Source organism: Polypterus senegalus, chromosome 8 (genome assembly GCF_016835505.1).
Source record: "Polypterus senegalus isolate Bchr_013 chromosome 8, ASM1683550v1, whole genome shotgun sequence".
Classification (NCBI taxonomy): Eukaryota; Metazoa; Chordata; class Cladistia; order Polypteriformes; family Polypteridae; genus Polypterus; species Polypterus senegalus.
In genome coordinates, this window is record NC_053161.1 from 151115605 (window position 1) to 151135975 (window position 20371).

The 20371-nt window shown below is 39.6% G+C and overlaps 1 long non-coding RNA gene across 1 annotated transcript; it reads left to right on the top strand.

Annotated features, from left to right (window-relative positions):
• Positions 1–5779: 5779 nt before the first annotated feature.
• Positions 5780–10677, top strand: LOC120534048. The gene is made up of 3 exons (XR_005634673.1): positions 5780–5855; positions 7844–7939; positions 10606–10677. It is a non-coding gene; the product is annotated as an uncharacterized LOC120534048 (long non-coding RNA).
• Positions 10678–20371: the final 9694 nt, after the last annotated feature.

Sequence of the window (20371 nt, forward strand, 5' to 3'; positions counted from 1 at the left end):
ACAGTCTTTTCTCTTTCTCTTCTTTACACAATGACCTCCTCTCCCCTTCTCACAAGCTTCGTATCCTTCCTCCCAACTCTGGCTCAGCTTCTTGAGGGAGGAGGGCCCTTTTGTAATGACCAGGATAGGCTCCAGGTGCTCCGGCTAACGTCATTTCCTGGTGTGGCGGAAGCACTCCGGGTAACCTTGGAATTTCTTCTGGCAGCACTTCTTGGTGTGGCAGAATTGCTACCATCCACGGTTCCAACCACGTCCGGGCGCCCCCGGTAGTAACTTCGTCTTTGCACAGGGTTGAGATTCATAGCTTCGTGACCCCCCCTGTATTCCAGGAAGGCCACCCACCTGCGCTCCAGGGAAAATATTGTCCCATTTCCGGTCCCCTGCTTCTTCCGGCGTCCCGGTGGGGACATATCCCTGGGAATCTATGACAATAGATACCTATACCTATACATACTCATGCATATAAAGGTATTGAAACACTGTATGTATACATACTGTCCACTAATATGTCAGAAATACAATATAGATGTGCATACTCATATACATTTAAAGACATATATGTGTATACATTGTAAAGATGAAGACATGGGTTCAATACCAAGGATTGGAGAGTCAGGTGACAACCCTGTTTAATGAAGATTGATGAACAAAAAGCAAAATAAATGGCACATGAGGCTGCAAAAAAAAACAGCATCAGCTTTAGGAAATAAAGACAAAGAGTCCTAGTGCTCAGGAAGGTCATCAGGTCCAGACTGAACACGGACTTCCGATGGCTTGGTTCCTCTTTTATTGGCTGAAAGGACGAGGTGATAGAGGAAGTGATGTCACCACTCCTCCGGTCTAAAAGCCTCTGGGTTGTGTATGAGAAAGGAGAAAGTAGGTAAGGTAATCCCTCCTGGTCTGGGGTCATATTGCTTACCTTCTTGGGACCCTGATAATGGCATGACAACATATACATACTAAAAACTAATGCATATATACAGTATATACTGTATATATATATATATATATATATATACTATAATGCTTTTACTATCATTCCTGCCTAAAACAGACAATATGGCAAATAATAAGAATATTAAACAATGAAATAAAGACAAAAGAGGCAAAGATCATTAACCTAAACCTAAAATGCAAAACAAATACAAAAATACTTACATAAATTCCAAAGGCTGATGGGAATTTACCATGAGATGAAGTCATACAGGGTGAAACTCCAGAACAGTCATTAAACAGGCTAAGGTATGTGTAAAGCAGCCAGCACAGTCAACAAAGCCAAATCAAAGTGAAAAAAGAGAATACAAAATTTGAAATTGAATATTGCAATCCCAGAAAGAAGGTTTCAAAACACAAAATACCACAGTTCTGCAACTCCAAAAGTGAAGGCTAAGACGGAACTGAAAGTCAAAATGCTACATAAAGCAAAATGATAAGGGCTAAAGAATACAAAGCCTGAACAGCAATGGGAAGCAGAAGAACACCACAAAGTTAACGTCACTATGCTTGAGCAGTGGAAGAAGGTCCTTGATAAAGTGTACAACAGTAGAGTCTAACTGCAGTACCTGAGAACAGTCATCTAATCTGGGGTCTTGTCACACATCCTAACAATTTACTAAATACCAGAGTTTCCAAATAATGAAAGAAAGTTAACAAAACTATCAAAAGGATTAGAGATACAAATAACATTAACAGAAATAAAACTAATACAAAACATTTTAGGAAGGGAGCAGGGGGAATATGAAAAATGTGAATAATACCATACCAAGAGTGAGACATTTATATTCAAACACATATAAATATATACTGTATATGTATACAGACTCTCCACTGTACATATACTGTACTTATAGAGTACATACACATCCCGTTAGTAAGCTAATCATAGTCTGTTTTATCAACATTGAATGCATGGAGCATCAGTCTATACATTGTAGTGCCATGAAAACATTTGCCCATGAATTATTGCATACTAACTCACATTTTATTTGGTCCAGTCCTCGTATGGGCCAGTGATGTAGTAAGTCTGAAGGAAACGGGCACCAAAGTTTGGTATTTCTTTAATTTCTTTGTTTAATGGCAATCAAACATTCAATCTTCAGTTGTGACAGATGTATTGCTCCATAATTGGACATTAATTAGACATAAACTAAGGATTACAGGCAGACAGATCTACATATGAGCTAAATAGCAGCCTTCCATTTTTTTCAGCAGCCAGTCTGTCTTTTAGTTCATTGGGCAACAGCGGGCATCTCATGCTTTCACACCAAGCACTTTGCCAGATCTGTGCATGAGCTGAAACTAAAATGCAGTGTAGTCATGCAGTAGGATGATAACTTGAAACACTCTGGTAACTCTGCAACCAGAAAGTAAAAGGAAACAAAGGCAATGCTTGAGAATTGTCTAATCAAATTCTAATTGCCATATCCAATTTAATCATCATAACAGGATTGGAATCAATCAGTCTGTTCAGGTTCAGACATTGTGACAAAATTGTAGGCGCTCTACAAAGTATCCGATGCCACACACACACTCAGAGAAGATGACCAAGTTAGGATCCGTAATATAGGAGGAGAACTGGAACATCCAAAGGAAAAGCCAGGCAAAAAAAGGGGGGAATGTGCAAACTCCACAAAGACAATGACCAGGTCCAGGAACATTAGAACATTAGAACAATCGAGACAAGAACAGGCCATTCAGCCCAACAAAGCTCACCAGTCCTATCCACTTAATTCTTCCAGAAACATCACGTCGAGTTTTGAAAGTCCCTAAAGTTCTACAGTCTGCCAAACTACTTGGTAGCTTATTCCAAGTGTCGATGGTTCTCTGTGTGAAGAAAAGCTTCCTAATCTTTGTATGAAATTTACCCTTAACAAGTTTACAGCTGTGTTCCTGTGTTCCTGATAAACTCATTTTAAGATAACATTCTTGATTCACTGGACTAATTTCCTTTATAATTTTAAACACTTCAATCAGGTCTCCTCTTAATCTTTTGCTTAAACTGTAAAGGCTCAGCTCTTTTAATCTTTCTTCATAATTCATCTCCTGCATTCCTGGAATCAGCCTAGTCGCTCTTCTCTGGACCTTTTCTAGCGCTGCTATGTCCTTTTTGTAACCTGGAGACCCAAACTGCACACAGTACTCCAGATGAGGCCTCACCAGTGTGTTATAAAGTTTGAGCAGAACCTCCTGTGTCTTGTACTCCACACACCAGGGCACTATATAACCTGACATTCTGTTAGCCTTCTTAAAGACTTCTGAACACTGTTGGGAAAAAGGATCAGAAGCCATGGAATAAATTATATAATTTTGTTATTTGTTATTTTTTATTAATTTTTTGTGAACATTTTGATACTCATGTTAAAAAACATGCATTAATGGACAGGGCAAATACATTTTATGGACACGAAGAATGCCTGTGTTGTGTGTCCATGATTAGATTACATTTACAACCCTGTGCGTGTGCGAGTGAACGCTAAGCTTTACGTCCAGTGGTGCTTGCACAGGCTCTGGCCCCATGACCCTAAACAGACCTAACAATGGATGGATAGGGGGATGTGAACTGAGTGATCATAAAAGGTGGGGCTCAGACCCTGCAGAGGTGCTTTGTTCACCTGTAGGTCATGTCAGTTTTATACAGAGGGATGACTGCTACAGCTATCTTGATTTTCTTATATGTCAAGATTTTTCAGTCAGCAGGTTATTTTCACCTACATTCATGTTTTGATTTCAGCAATAAAGTTCTTGCCAACTACATCATATTACCTGCCAATAGCTTGATACTGTGTTGCTATCTTGTGCCAGGAACTTCTACAAGGGTGTAGAAAAAAAATTATCTTGTGCATGAAATTTACTTCATTGTTTTTCACAGAAGTAATGCACATGACATTCATATATCTGGTGGTTTTATTTAACCTGAAACAAAATTGATTAATTCTGTTAAACTGAATTTATTTACACAGAGCCTGTTTCCAATTGTTTAATCAGAATGTTAGATACAGTGTATTTATAAATTTGTTTAACTGAAGTCTTGTATTTGAACATACCCGTTCTAGACAGGAGGCCAGTCAATTGCAGGGCGCATCCATGCACACTGGGCACATTTAGTGTTGCCAGTTAACTGAAATAATGTATGTCAGAGTCTGAGCTGCATTAGAAATACAGAAAAACATTCTAGTCTCTCTATATATAAAATCCAACATCTGTCTGTCTGTATGTATGCCTGTCTGCTTTTCACAAGAGAACTACTTCTCGATTTAGGTCGCGTGTTTTTCTATAATTTGCTTGAGCATTTCGGTTGATTTTGCAACTTCTCTCATTGTGCTAAGTATCATTGTTCGCTTGCAGTACCGCTTTATTATTATTATCAGTACCGCTTTATATAAAGTTATTGTCTTATTAAAAGTTAAAGTTATTATATACTTATTATAAAGTATCTATCTATCTATCTATCTATCTATCTATCTATCTATCTATCTATCTATCTATCTATCTATCTATCTATCTATCTATCTTTATTCGCACTAATCTGAGACGGAGGCTGTGGGCCAAGAGGAGGTGGAAGCGTCACGTCAAGAGTGGGAGCCGGGCAAAGCCATCCTCACTCACGCGCCAGCCTCTGTTTGAGTCGCTCTATCTCTCGCCATGTGTTGGAACATACCTTGCCTATGCTTTGTTAGTGATACCTGTTTGTTTAGCGATTTTTAAAGTTTGTCCTGTTTCACTGCTACACAGGTGGGGCCGCGGGGGACATCTAGTTTAACATAAAACGAGAGGTAATATGAAGGTTTGGGGCACCCCATTTAAATTATTAGTATTTGATATAAGTCAAGCCTCTAGTGTGCACAAAGTTCACTGATTCTTATCCAGGACAGGTGATGCGGACCCAAAGTAGTAGTGGTGTTATTCTGAATAAACAATCACTTCTTCCATAACTTAGCCTTATGATGTAATGACTTCACTGACTATTGTTGCCAGAGTAGCCATGTTGACCTACTGCAAATACGTTTTTTCATCCTGACATTCCTTATAACCAGTGGGTCCTCTTGGGGGATGTGGAATGAAAATGGCTTCTACGTCCCCTCAACAGCAATGCTTTTTTTTTTTTTTTTGGAGGAGTATCACAATGGTTAAAATGAGTCCATATTAGTAGTTTGTAAGTCTTTAGGTTGCTACAATTTATTAAATCTACTTTTAGAATATAGTTAAGAGATTCTATGTTTTGGCTTTTATCTGATCTTTTGTTTGATTGTTTAAATAATTTTGCAAGCGATTCAGATCTGATGTACTGTAACTCTATACCAATACTTTAAATATGTAAAATTAATAAATATGAATTCATCAGAAAGATGCAAATTAATAAGCAGCCATGATCGTGACTATGCCAGCTACTTGCCAACTGCTGACTTCAGATCGTTCCCACTGCAGGATGCCTGTGATTTTGTCAGATTGCAGTGTTTTGTATGAATTCATCACTGCGTTTTAACATGATACAGGAGCCACTCTGTAAGACTGCTGTAGAAAGTTACACGCTTGAGATGCGACATTTTAGAAATGACCATAGCAGATATACTATACAGGCGGGTTTTTTTTTTTCTTTTTTTTTCTGAAAAGACCAAATCAATGTCACCTTAGTAAAAAAATTATCTTTGAGAAGCAACGTAATCAGACTTATAATCAAATGGTCCTCTACTGAATTCGAACATTCCAAGTAAGCTGTTAGTATAGATTTCAATGAAAGTACATTTTATTTGTTCTGAACCAATTTTTCTTTCTCTTTCCAGTTTTTTGTTGGCCTACTCATCCTCTTCCTGCTTTTGTCTGCAGCTGGATTTAGTGTCATCATTTTCAAATCCAAGGTATGCATTTAAGTTTATTCTTTCACAATGTTCTTCGCTGCAAAGAGCGATACTATAGTACAGTACAAATCAGGCAAGTATCCAGATGAAAGGGGCAGTGCTCACAATTGTTTGTTATTGTGCTTTTTCAATTGAACCCCTTGCTCTCTTCTATCATGTATCTTGGATCCCATCAATCAAAAACAAACTGAAGTCCCAGGTCTTTTCAAACCTAGAATCATTTTAAATCTTTATTTTACTTGACACATTTTGGGAATAATGTCTGTAATTCAGAAAGAAATTTTTGATTTGTATTTTTCAAACACTGCGGTGGGCTGGCGTCCTGCCCGGGTTTGTTTCCTGCCTTGTGCCCTGTGTTGGCTGGGATTGGCCCCAGCAGACCTCTGTGACCCTATAGTTGGGATATAGCGGGTTGGATAATGGATGGATGGATGGATGGATTTTTCAAACAAGAATATCCTTTCAGTGTTTCCAGCACAACCACCATTTTTAGTTATGTGCTGTTTTTCTAAGAATGAGCTGTAGCAGACTGGAAGATCTACACAAGTGCCTGACAAGGTACTAAGAAAAAAGAAATTCAAGCAAGTGACTGCATCACATATCTATATATTAGTCAAAAAAATGTAATTGTAAATGCAAGGAAATGGTGACTATATGAAAATATTAAGTATCAAAAAATGAAGAGAAAACCTAAATTGAGCAGGGTCTGGTTCCTACATGTTGTGTGGGTTTGGCTCACCCACTGTTACGGTTTCTCTAGTGTTTCCTCCCTGGCTTTAATTTTCTTTTCCTTTATTTTTAGTTGTTTTTTTATCATTATTATTATTATTATTATTATTATTATTATTATTATTATTAGCAATGGTACCTGGCACTGCTATGGCAGAATAAATGTCAGGTGCAGTCACTAAATTAAGTTTCTCCAGGAGAAAAACATTTCAGAACGAAGCATAGCTTATTGTCTTTGCCTGTTCAGATAGAGAATCTGCTCAATTTGTCAGGGGTATTTTCAACGGTGTATTCCGCATATTGTACAAACTTATCTTCAGCTTTATATATTAGATTGTGTGATTTGTGTTGCTAAATACGTTTTGATTTTCTTCCTTGTTACATTAAATTGTTTTTGATTTAGTATTTTGTTTTTTTCTTTATCACTTCTTCATTTTTTGTAATATTTAAATGTCAGTTCTGTTAGTTATTTATCTAATCTATTGAATGTTTAGGCGAGGAGGATGGGTCCCCCAGATGAAGCAGCTGTAAGGACCACAATCAGTCTTTATAAAGGCTTGAGAGGCTGTATTCAGTACTTAAAGACAATTCACAACTGCAGTTGTTTTGCTTCCATCCTGTGCTTCCCTCACTATATTGGCAAGTTTTGTTGGTCTTTATACATTTTTCTTTTGGATTTCTCTTTTTTCAATTTTGCTTTGGTCATTAGTTTAGATTTTTGGATTATCGGTATTGTGAGTGCCATGAAGGACAGATGGGTATCCCTGCTGGACAATGGCATGACCTTTTGCCAAGATGGAAGGTGCCACAGGATGGATGAGCCGAAGCTGGAGGCCAAGAGCAATTCCATCTCCCATACCTTAGATAGCATTTTTCTGCTGGAGGCATCCTAGCTTGGATGCCCTCAGGAAGTGCAACCCAGTTGGGGTCCCTGGGTACCACAAGAGGGTGCTGTTGGGAGAGGACTGTCCTAGTTCTCAAATAGTCCATAAGTGCTGGATATGGATGGATTGATCCCTTTTCATCATTTCCAAAATATACTAAAGCATCAATATGTAATACATAATTGACAATATAATATGGCTTACATAATTGTTCCCAGATTTGTTTCTTTTTTCTATGGACAGCAATTATTATATTAGATATTTTTCATTATTCCATTCATTTTATAAACCCACATGTCCAGTTTAAATTTAAGGGGAGACCTGCAACACAATGGCTTCATTAATGTACACATCCATGTTCCTTTCTTTCTCCAGATCAGACAGACAGTGACAGAATCATTACGAGCGTACATTCCTTTAAACCAGCAACTGCGGGACTTCCAGGACAACATCAATAACTTGCAAAAACAGGTAAGCTGTCTCTCTTGAATAGCTTCTATCTATCTATCTATCTATCTATCTATCTATCTATCTATCTATCTATCTATCTATCTATCTATCTATCTATCTATCTATCTGACTTACAGTATATCCAACACTGACAGAATAAATTAAGTAACCTTTGAAATCCCACGTTTAAAATGAAATACAACATGACAGGCTTCCTTGACTCCTTGTGTACATCTGACTGCTACTGGTAACAAAGTTGTCAAACAGATCAAGGCCTACCCACAAGATTCTCTACTGAACAATATTAAGAGGGCCCCCTTGTGGACAGATCACAGGCGCGCTCGCAGCTTTTTCAGTTCACTGATGTTTAAGCACCTGGTTTTAGCCTCGGAAGTGTGTAATACATTGAGCAGCACTAGAGGAGGATTAAGGGCTGTTAGTGTAATTGGTTGAGTGTCAACCCACTTTCAGAAACGCGGTGCTCATCCTCTGTCCTGAACTCTAAAAATGTCAATCCAAAATCCTTAAATCTCAAATATTAGATAATTTAATGGTGTAATGAAAACAAAGATACATGTGTAAAGCTTTGGGCCACCAAGGTGAACCCCATATATTGTGATGGCTAAATATACAGTTTGCAAAAAGACTAATAAATAATGTCTTACTCAGACAAGGGGCTTCTTCAAACTGATTCAATATGGTGATGTGGCCAGTTATCAATGTAGCAACCTGGAAAGGTAGGCTCAGGAGGGCAGGACCCGAACGTCATGTTAGAGGTTTAAGGACCGTCGATCATCCATTCTGCAGAGGGAGGAAGAGAAAAAGCAATAGGCAACCGCGCCATAACAATGGTTATTTGAATTCAATCTTCATAAGTCTTGCTCATGAGATAAACAAGAGGTTGAGATGGCATTGATTTGATTGACTTAAACTCAAGCTCTCAAAGTTGGACAATAGGGCATACACTCACCTAAAGGATTATTAGGAACACCTGTTCAATTTCTCATTAATGCAATTATCTAATCAACCAATCACATGGCCGTTGCTTCAATGCATTTAGGGGTGTGGTCCTGGTCAAGACAATCTCCTGAACTCCAAACTGAATGTCAGAATGGGAAAGAAAGGTGATGTAAGCAATTTTGAGCGTGGCATGGTTGTTGGTGCCAGACGGGCCGGTCTGAGTATTTCACAATCTGCTCAGTTACTGGGATTTTCACGCACAACCATTTCTAGGGTTTACAAAGAATGGTGTGAAAAGGGAAAAACATCCAGTATGCGGCAGTCCTGTGGGCGGAAATGCCTTGTTGATGCTAGAGGTCAGAGGAGAATGGGCCGACTGATTCAAGCTGATAGAAGAGCAACTTTGACTGAAATAACCACTCGTTACAACCGAGGTATGCAGCAAAGCATTTGTGAAGCCACAACACGCACAACCTTGAGGCGGATGGGCTACAACAGCAGAAGACCCCACCGGGTACCATTTATCTCCACTACAAATAGGAAAAAAAGGCTACAATTTGCACGAGCTCACCAAAATTGGACAGTTGAAGACTGGAAAAATGTCGCCTGGTCTGATGAGTCTCGATTTCTGTTGAGACATTCAAATGGTAGAGTCAGAATTTGGTGTAAACAGAATGAGAACATGGATCCATCATGCCTTGTTACCACTGTGCAGGCTGGTGGTGTAATGGTGTGGGGGATGTTTTCTTGGCACACTTTAGGCCCCTTAGTGCCAACTGGGCATCGTTTAAATGCCACGGGCTACCTGAGCATTGTTTCTGACCATGTCCATCCCTTCATGACCACCATGTACCCATCCTCTGATGGCTACTTCCAGCAGGATAATGCACCATGTCACAAAGCTCAAATAATTTCAAATTGGTTTCTTGAACATGACAATGAGTTCACTGTACTAAAATGGCCCCCACAGTCACCAGATCTCAACCCAATAGAGCATCTTTGGGATGTGGTGGAACGGGAACTTCGTGCCCTGGATGTGCATCCCACAAATCTCCATCAACTGCAAGATGCTATCCTATCAATATGGGCCAACATTTCTAAAGAATGCTTTCAGCACCTTGTTGAATCAATGCCATGTAGAATTAAGGCAGTTCTGAAGGCGAAAGGGGGTCAAACACCGTATTAGTATGGTGTTCCTAATAATCCTTTAGGTGAGTGTATCTGGACAAAGTGGATTATTCACATTCAGTTCCATTTTATACTAATGGAAGAGAAAATTGAAAATACTGATAGAAATGAACTGAGAATCCTTTTTGACTGGAGAAGAGTGAGGAGCACTTTGAGCCAGTAGCATTGACTGAAGGATGTTGTGTTATTTTCAACTGCACCTCAGCTGTTCCACTGCACACCCAACTGTTGAATGCTTTCAGAATTTGAAGTACATTAATTGATGACGTTTGTTTAATAATTTAACTTCACAAGATCTGTTTTTTAAGCTCTTTATGATGCTAAACTACAAAGACATGCCATCTGTGAAGCTTAGACATCACCTATAAGTGGATTGTCAGTTGCTCACTATTTATATTCCAGGATGAAATTTGGTTTTTCTTTCCTCCATTCTCACTTTTGTTCACTCTCTGCCAGCAGTCTGAAATGATCTTTTGCTCCTTTTGCTAATATGGGTCACAACACAGTGTCCTGTTTGGTTGCTCTGTTTCCTTCAAAAGGCCAAGTGTTGTGGACTGATTAATGGCCCCCAAGACTGGAGCGAGGGGGCACCGGACACATGTAACTGCAAGCCTCCTGACACCTGCACAGTGTATCGCAACAAGAGTGTCTTCAAGGAGGTGAGTAGAAAAGCCTGCTCATTTAATGTCCGGGAAACTCTAATCTATTGGCCACTATTGGCAACAACTGTATGAGTAAACCATGTCAGCTGATCAATACATGTAGTTTTAGAAGATGGCGAGCTCACACTTTGCCATTTTAAAGAGTCATTTAAATTGTTAAGGAGAATAACTAAAACAAAGTGCAGGAAATTAATAGTATGATATACATTACAAGAGAAGGGCTTTAAAAGCTTTTAGATGGTTCAGCTATTAATCATTTACTGCTATGTAGTGTATTGCTTTTAAGGTCTTACTATATACCTGTAAGTGACTAGTAGATCTGTTATAGGTGGCTCCTGTGTAAAGTCACATCAGTGCTTTGGAAGTCAAACAAAGCCATTTTTAAAGTCTTGTTATAACAGTGTTTCTCAACCTTTAAGTATTTGCAACCCGAGTTTTCTTAACAGTTTTAATCGCACCCCCCCTAATGTTTTTTTGAAAGGAGCCCACTAATACCAACTTGTTCTTTTTTACTTAATGATATATCATAGATGCATATTTTATTATACCTGCTTAACTTTTATCGACATTTATCTAACTCTATATTTATTTTTCTAGTATCAGAATGTAGTTTAAGTTAATTTCTTTTGGTTACAATCGATGTATTTTTCATATTTTCGATTCTTGTTTTCTTTTTTCAAATCTTCACATCCCCCTTTTTGTTACTTCGCGCCCCCTAGGGGGGCCCACCCACAGATTGAGAACCACTGTGTTATACAGTATAGCAGTAAGGGACTAGTGGATGAACTATACTTATCTCATATTCTAAAGAGTCAGTAGCCAGTCTTAAACTTTATTATATTCAAATAAAATAATGGTAACCATTGAGGTATAACAAAACCCTGCAGCTGCTGTGGCCTTCCAGTCTAACATCAAGTTAGCTTCAGGGATCTCAACTCTGTTCAGTTAGGAAGTCTAAACGATTGTGAATCAACTTCATCTGCTTTGGTGCAAATGAAAGTGACAACACATGACCTGGAGAGGCAAAAGCAAGATAACCCCTTACAGGTAATGGTGGCCACAGACCATTGCTCTCTCCTTATCCCTCCTGACTGATTCTTCTCTAGTTTTGTGCTTTGCTAGTGTCCTTGTCACTACTGGTAGCATGAGGCAGTACCAGGTTGCACAAGTTGCTCAGCTCTTCCAGGATTGTACATCCATATGTGTTATTGCCAGAAGGTTTGCTGTGTCTCCCAGCATAGTCTCAAGAGCATGGAGAAGATATCACGAGATGGGCTGTTAAACAAGGATGGCTGCACAGGCCCATCAAAGGGCATTAATGCAGCAGCAGGACTGGTATCTGCTCATTTGTGCAAGGAGGAACAGGAGGACCACTGCCAGGGCTCTACAGAATGACATCCAGCTGGCTACTGGTGTGCATGTTTCTGAACGAACTGTCACTAACAGACTTCATGAGGGTGGCATGAGGGCTCGATGTCTTCTAGTGGCACCAGTTCTCATAGTTCATCACTATGCAGCTTGATTGGCATTTGCCAGAGAATACCACAATTGGCAGCTGGAACCCTATGTTCTTCACAGATGAGAGCAAGTTAACACTGTGACAGACATGAAAGAGTCTGGAGACATTGTGGTGAATGTTATGCGGCCTGCACCATCATCCAGCATGACTGGTTTTGGGTCATTAATGGTCTGGGGAGGCATATCCTTGGAGGGTCACACAGACCTAAATGCGGTAGGCTACAGAACCCTGACTGCTGTTAGCTACTGGGATGAAATCCTCAGAGCCACTGTCAGACTTCACACTGGTGCAGTTGACTCTGGGTTCCCTTTGGTGGAGACAATGCCTGGTCTCATGTGGCCAGAGTGTGTAGGCAGTTCCTGGAAGACGAAGGCATTGATGCTGTTGACTGACCCGCATGTCCTCCAGACTTAAATCCAACTGAGAATCTTTGAAACGTTATGTATCGGTGCACCCAATGATGTCTTTATCCACGTCTGGGAGGAGATCCCCCAGGACACCATCTGCTGTCTCATCAGGTGCATGACCAGATGTTGTCAGGAGTGCATACAGACACATGGGGGCCACACACACTACTGAGTCACATTATAAGTTGCCGTGATTAAATTCATGCAAGTTGGATCAACCTATGATGTCAAGTTTTGATTTTCATTGTGAGGTTGAATCAGCTCTCTTTGGGTTGGTGATTTTGGTTTCCATTGACCATTGTTACATCATTTTGTTCTCAATGAATTACACAGTATTCCGCAGTGAAGGTTTTCAACATGAATATTTCATTCTTAGAGATCTAATGAGTGATTTAAGTGTTCCTTTAATTTTTTTGAGCTGTTTATAAACATATTTATATTTTTATAAACAGTTTAAAAAAATTAAAGGAACACTTTGTAAACACATCCAATCTCAATGGAAAAAAATCCTGCTGCATATGTCTACTAATATGGACTAGGTAACATGTTAGGAACGAAAGGACGCTACATTGTTTGATGGAAATCAAATCGATCAACCTACAGGAGGCTGAATTAAAAGACACGCTGGAAATCAAAGTGAAAAAATAATGCGGCAGGCCAATCCATTTTGCCAACATTTTATTGGAGCAACTCCAAATCATACTCAGTAGTTTGTATGGCCCTCACATGCTTGTATGCATGCCTGACAACATTGGGGTGGGGGGGATTGGTATGCTCCTAATGGGACGAATGGTGTACTGGGGGATCTCCTCCCAGATCTGGACCAGGGCATCACTGAGCTCCTGGACAGTCTGAGGTGCAACCTGGCGGCGTCGGATGGACCGAAACATAATGTGACATCCAGAGGTGCTCTATTGGATTGAGGTCAGGCGAGTGTGCACTGGGGCCAGTCAATGGTATCAATTCCATTTGACAATGGGTCCAAGGATTTCATTCCGATACTTAATGGCAGTCAAAGAGATAAAGACATTTTTCACATCCTTTTTTGTTGTTATTTTCCAAGAATGCTGATGTTGGTGGAGGACACTATATGCAGTAATTAACCTGCATGGTCAACTTTGGCTCAGTGGAGTCATTGCTGTTTCTTAAAAGGTGAAATGGAGCACAAACAACACTAAGCGGGTGCCTTTTTTGTTTTTTTGTTTTCTTCTAGTCTTGTGAGATGTTTGTGGCAAAACTTCTGCAGAAGAATTTGGCATTGATTGTGGCCATGGTCTTTCTCCTCACTGTCCTCATGGTAAGGATCGCTTAAGTTTTGCTCTCTCTTCATTTTTATGCTTTTAGGAGTGGCTGTACATGTCAGAGTGTCCAGCAATGCACTGGCATGTCCTATATAGGGTTTGTTCCTGCATGATGAATAGGCATTGCCCTCCTAGGACCCTGAACTTAAGTGTTTTGAACCTGGGAGGATATAAGGATGGAAAACGACTTTCACTCTCACATCTGTCATGTGCGCACTTTCATGGAAGGTCTCATTAATATTCATGCTGAGAGTCACTTTTCAAATTTAGTCAAAGCAAGAGCTTCACCGTCCCCATGTTTGTATCTATGGATATTGGTGCTCCTGGGGACTGAATAGTTTTATGTAGTATTTTGTCTTCTGATTACTGCCCCAAACCAATGGGATACCCAATCCAACTGGGGGCAAACTACACTTTGCAACTACCAGGCATCACAGTCAGGGTGTACTTGTTAGGAAATTAACAAAGTTGACATGATCAGGGGCAAATAAATGGCCAGGAGATGAAGTTATAACTAAAGGAAATGGCAAGCAGCAGTCAGAAAACCAGAGAAGCAGAAGAAGACAAAGTCTTCTTGGTAGTGCCTTTAGCTACATAACACTACTACACAAGAAAAGCAGAAGAAGGAGATCTAGAGAGTAAGTTTGGTCAGAATTAGGACACTGTAAGCTGGGTGCAGCCATCTTATACAGGAAAGATAAGGTCTTGTACCTGTTCTGCTAGAGATCAAAATTGATTTTTAGAGCCAGAGGACAGGATGCAGTTAAACACCATGCTAAAAGTTGAACAAGTTAGAATGTGTATTTGACAAATGCAAAATGTTAACAAAAATTCTAACTAAGCTAAGGGATAACACATACACAAGAAGAAACACTGAACACATACACTTGATAGAAATATCCACCATCTCGGATAACTGGAAGTGCACAGTGCTGTCCTTTATACCATCACATAGGTGACATCTTGCACCACACATTCCCAGCCACCTCTACACAGCAACACCATGACAACCATAAATATTAGGTGGTCCAAAATATTGGTGTGAATGAGAAAACAGTAAGGAGTTCATTGTAAGACATTAATTCATTTTAACATCCTGAAAACCCCTATGAAAGTGAAATTTAATGTTAGATTTGGGTTCCCCAATTTTTAAAACCATAAATAATACCCAAACCTGCCCTGAATGGGTGCAGAAAACACCTTAACAATTAAAAAAGGCAAGCAGGCTATAATAATAGCATCACTTGGTCAGCAATGGCCATTGACTGCAAATCTGTGACAAAAACACACAAAACGGTTTTGCCAGAAATGGTGACATAACCATCACAAAGCAAAAATAATCAGCACCAACCAAAATAAAACTTATCCTGGGTCATAATGACACAAAATACTTTGCATAAAAACATTTAGATTAATGAAAAAGTAACTCTGAGAATTATGAGAGTGGGGGAATGGAGTGAAACTATGATGGAGGTGTTGGCCCACAAGTGACTCAGTTTAAATGGGAAATGTTCACCCTCACTGCTGGAGTGCCCTGATTCCATAAACTGTGTATATATACTGTAAGGGAGAAAGTAGGCCATGGAGTCCCAAAAAAAATATTGGTGTGCCAACTGGGCCACTGCATTTGCTGCAGTCGTCCAAAAAACAGAACAGTAAAGGATACAAGATGTAGCAAAAGAAACAAGGCATGTTAAGAGCTTATTTGGCTTATCAAAATGTTTAGCTCTGTCATGTGGGTCCACATCAGGGAGCTCCCTCATGAGGGACTGCTTTTCTGAAAATGAGACACCAATTTCTTGGAGCTCTGAGATTTATATGGTCCCAACTAGCAGAGGTAGGGATTCAGTGGGAGAGGAAAGGGTTTAGATTCCATCAGTGGGTGTGTTCTCGATACTGCAAAGGAAAAGAAGGAGAGTACTGTTAGCTGTAGCTCCCCTTCTTGTCATGGTGGGGGTATTGCATACCTCAGGTGCCCATCTACGACACTAATATATATATACATACTAGTGGGCTTCGCCTTTGCACGCCAACCCCTCCCCGGCCTGCGCTACGTGCCAGCCACTTTGCATCTTCTCTGCCGCTCACGTATATATGGATTTCACTTTCACCAAGCAACAAATCTTTTAATTCCCTCGGATTTGTCTCTTCATTGGGAAGAAACACTACTTTTTCCTGATGGCAACACGAATTAGACGATCTACAAATCTCTGACTTATAGTTTAAATCCGAACGATATCTGCATACTTCTGTCATATCACCTATGTCCACATATTCAATCTCTTTTCGCTTTTCCGTTATTTCACTGAGTAATAATTTCCGTTTGTTTGCGCTAATGTGATCTTTACTATCATTTTTTTGAGACTTTTGAATTTTAGTACTTTCATTATCTCTAACCTGCTCTGAATGTGTATCGTGCCAACGTTTTTTAATTCATTACAATGTTCTACTTTGTCATCTACTCTTTGTCTTTTATTTCTGACACCGGGAATGGTTAAATCTCTTGGCACAAAGTCTCATCTCACGGGACATGAAATTATCTCTCTGAAAAAGTCTTGTCTCATCCCAGGCTAAAAAGTTTTGTTTCGTCCCAGGATATAAATAGTGTATCAATTTATAACTTTCTAAGCTTTTGAGGCAGCAACTTCATTTTAACATATTTTATACCTTATGGAAACATCAACATTTCAGTAGTGAAATATTTTTTATTTGAACAACAGAACTAATTTAATGTGCATTAAACAAAAATAGGCAGGTGCATAAATTTAGGAGGTCCAAAGGAATAATCCCATCAATATTTAGTAGATCCTCCTTTTGCTGAAAAAACAGTCTGTAGACGCCTCTTATAACCACTGACAAGTCCCTGAAATCTGGCTGGTGGTATTTTGGACCATTCTTTCATACAAAATGCTTCCAGTTCAGTCAGGTTTGATGGCTTCCTAGCATTGACAGCCTGCTTCAAATTTAATCCATACATTTTCAATGATGTTCAGGTCTGGGGACTGGGATGACCATTCTAGAATATTGTACTTGTCTCTGCCTGAATTCCTTGGCAGATTTTGAACAGTGCTTCAGAATATTGTCATGCTGAAACATCCGACCCCGGCATAACTTCAACTTTGTAACTGACTCTTGAAAAATTCTTGTCAAGAGTCTGCTGATACAGAAAGGAATTCATGTGGCTGTCAACTTAAACAAGGTTTCCAGTACCTGTGCAAGCCACACAGCCCCACAGCCCCCTTAACCAAATTTCACAGTAGGCAGCAAGTTCTTCTCTTGGAATGCTGTGTTTTTTCACCATGCATAATGCCTCTGGTCGTTACCATATAACTCTACCATAGCCTCATCTCTCCATAGTATTTTTTTCCAAACTGTTTCTGGCTTGTCCAGATGTGCTTTTGCATACCTCATGTGACTCTTCTTGTGGTGAGTACTCAGAAAAGGCATTTTGTGCATCACCCTTCCACCGAGCTGTTCCCGGTGCAATGTGCGCTGGACTGTGGAATGATGTACAATGACACCATCAGCAGCCAGAAGTTCTTGTAGCTCTCTGGAGGTGGTCTGTGGTTTGTTCTGTGACCATTCTAACCAGCCTTCGGCTGTCTCTTTCAGATATTTTTCTTGGCTTACCACATCTTTCCTTCACAAGGACTCTTCCTGTTGTCTTCCATTTCCTAACAATATTTCTGACTGTGGAGACACAGTCCAATCCTTTGTGATAATTTCTTGTACCCTTTCTCCTAATTCATAATGACGAATTATCTTTGTTTTTAGGTTAGTAGAGAGTTATTTAGAGGCTCCCATATTGCCATTCTCTAAGAGAGAACCAAGGACAAGCACAACTAGCAATTACCTGCTTTAAATAACCTTTTTATGATTGGTTGCATCTGATTTGTAGTTTAAGGTCTAATGAGCTAATCAAAGCAATTTTGTGCTGCAGCCCGTCTGCATTAAATGACTGCAGGTCTTCAAATTAATGTTATTAACTCTTTCAGGGCTGATGTCAACTTTTGTCAAAAGGTAATCAACTGTAAACCGTGACAAAACCAACTGCTATGTTTTAGTTGGACACTCATTGCTAGAAGGAAAGTTAGCTTCATTTGTTTCAACTAGGATTTTCTACACTCCAGTGAACAGCAAGGCGCAAAAAAGGCACTGACATCTGGTGAGAGATCATAGCGGATGTGTAAAGCAAATAACTTTGTGGACGATGTTTTGCCTATTCTCTCTGAATTGGACTATGACTTGATGGACTCCAATTTTGATACAAGCAATCATAAACGAATATGACGTTCCAGCTTCGGCTGACTAGTTCCCTGCTAATCGTGGTGTTGAACAGGTTCATGTAGCTGACGCGCCTACGGCACTGTTTGCCTGGGAGGACTGCCACTTAAGAGGCAGAAATCAGATTGCAATGCACTGTGACCATGACCACTGCTACCCCAGCCACGCGAAGATAGTCTGGCAGCATGTCTGCTGTACATTCTTGGCAAACTGGCAGCCACAGCATGCAGCAACAGACATTTTATGTTGATTTCTGTGTGAAGTCATCACTTTTCAGAAAACTATGCTTTTTGAAAAAAAATTCAGTCCACAAAGAGTTAAAAAGGTGCCCAAACTTTTGCACATCCCATTTTGTACTGTATATCTTATTTCATACAACTCAATAATGCTACACTGAGAATTATGGTCTGATAAACATCCCCTTGTCTACATTTCTCTAGTGAAAAAATGGCATATTGCTGTGATCTAGTCATATGAAAACAGAGTAAATTATCAATCAACCTCAGAGGAGTGCCCAGATTTTACATAGCATTGTATACACACACACACACATTATTTATATATAAAAATATTTTATATTTTTTTATATTTTTTCATAATTTATAATAAAATCTTGGAAGGGAGAATAGGGAGACGAGATGTGATCTTCTCGGAAGACAACTTGACATCCCACGAGAGACACTTTAAAGTCACGCGAGACAAGGCAATGAGACAACATTAATAACAAGTTCATGGACATCAAACCAAGCAGTTGTTGGAATGCTTTTGGCAGACACACTTCATGTGCTCCCAGCTCTTAAAACAACGACAAGTGACAAGCAGAACACGTACCTCGCCAGCAGCAGCAAGCCAGCAGATGATCCAACCGCTTCTCCTTAGCGTGTGCTCAACCGCCCCCCTTCACAATGGAAGCAGCTTTATACGTCCTGCAAGAAAGAGATTTAACCACACCTGGGACCAGAAATAAAGGACAAGAATTGTTTTTACAAAAGTTTTAAAGTAAAAGTGAAAATAACGAATATGTAACAATTCCCATGAAAATAACATCTCTTTAAATTGTATATCCGGGGGTGGGCGAGTGAAGTGAACAGGGGGCGGAGCCCCCAGTATATATATATACTGGGGTATATATAGGATAATTTGGACAGTATGGGAATGGAGTGAAACCTGGATGAAGTTGTTACCCCACATGGCAGAGAAATGTAATGTCAGGTTACACAGAAAATATTTATACATTTATAATGAGATCCCACCCAGCAAACAGACAAGAGTGAAGCTTGACTCCCTTATTTCAAAGTGGCTTGTTTTGATAAAACTAAGGCACAATGAACATTTTAACACTTACTTATTTTGCTTTCTCCCACAGATCATTGGATTGGCCTTTTCATTGTCACTCTACTGTCAAATTTTCAGTAAAAAGAATAGATAAATACATTTGAAAAAGATCCATTGCTGTTCCTGTTTTATTTGTGTTGTGTATGCCTTGTTTTCAGCCTGGGCTCCTGATTAATTTAGTGAAAGAGAGAAGATGAGCATCGATAGGATGGCTAAAAGAGGTCTTGACTTGCTTTGAATCCCCAAAGATTACTTGTGAAAATTTCTTGAGTCCAGCCCGCTGAATTTTGAGATGGTGGCACAGTTATGCAAATATCAATGCGCCAGGGATGTGGGTTGGATGTGTGCATTCACATCTCAAGGACTCCCATAACATAACAATAAATTGGCCTGGTATGAACCATGAGAGTGTGTGTGAATGGAATTGTGCCCTGTGATGTTGCACTGACATCTTGTCCAAGATGATTTCTTGCCATGTGCATGATGCGGATTGGATTGGGCTTCATCGTTCCATGTATCCATAATGGGAAAAAGTTAGATGAATTTGTTGATTTCTCAGAATGATTTTCTGTGATCTGATAACATAACTGATTAACCAGATAGGGGGTTGTATTGAGTAATGGACAGAACACTTCATAACAAACAAGAGCTCAACAATAGATGGTAGTGTGCAGTTATTAATATCACATCTCTTAAATTGTTCCATACACAAAACACAAGAGAAAATGTGAAAAGGTTTAGGGTGACACAGGCTAACCCATTTATTGTTGAAGATCAGGTTTTTAAACACAGTATTT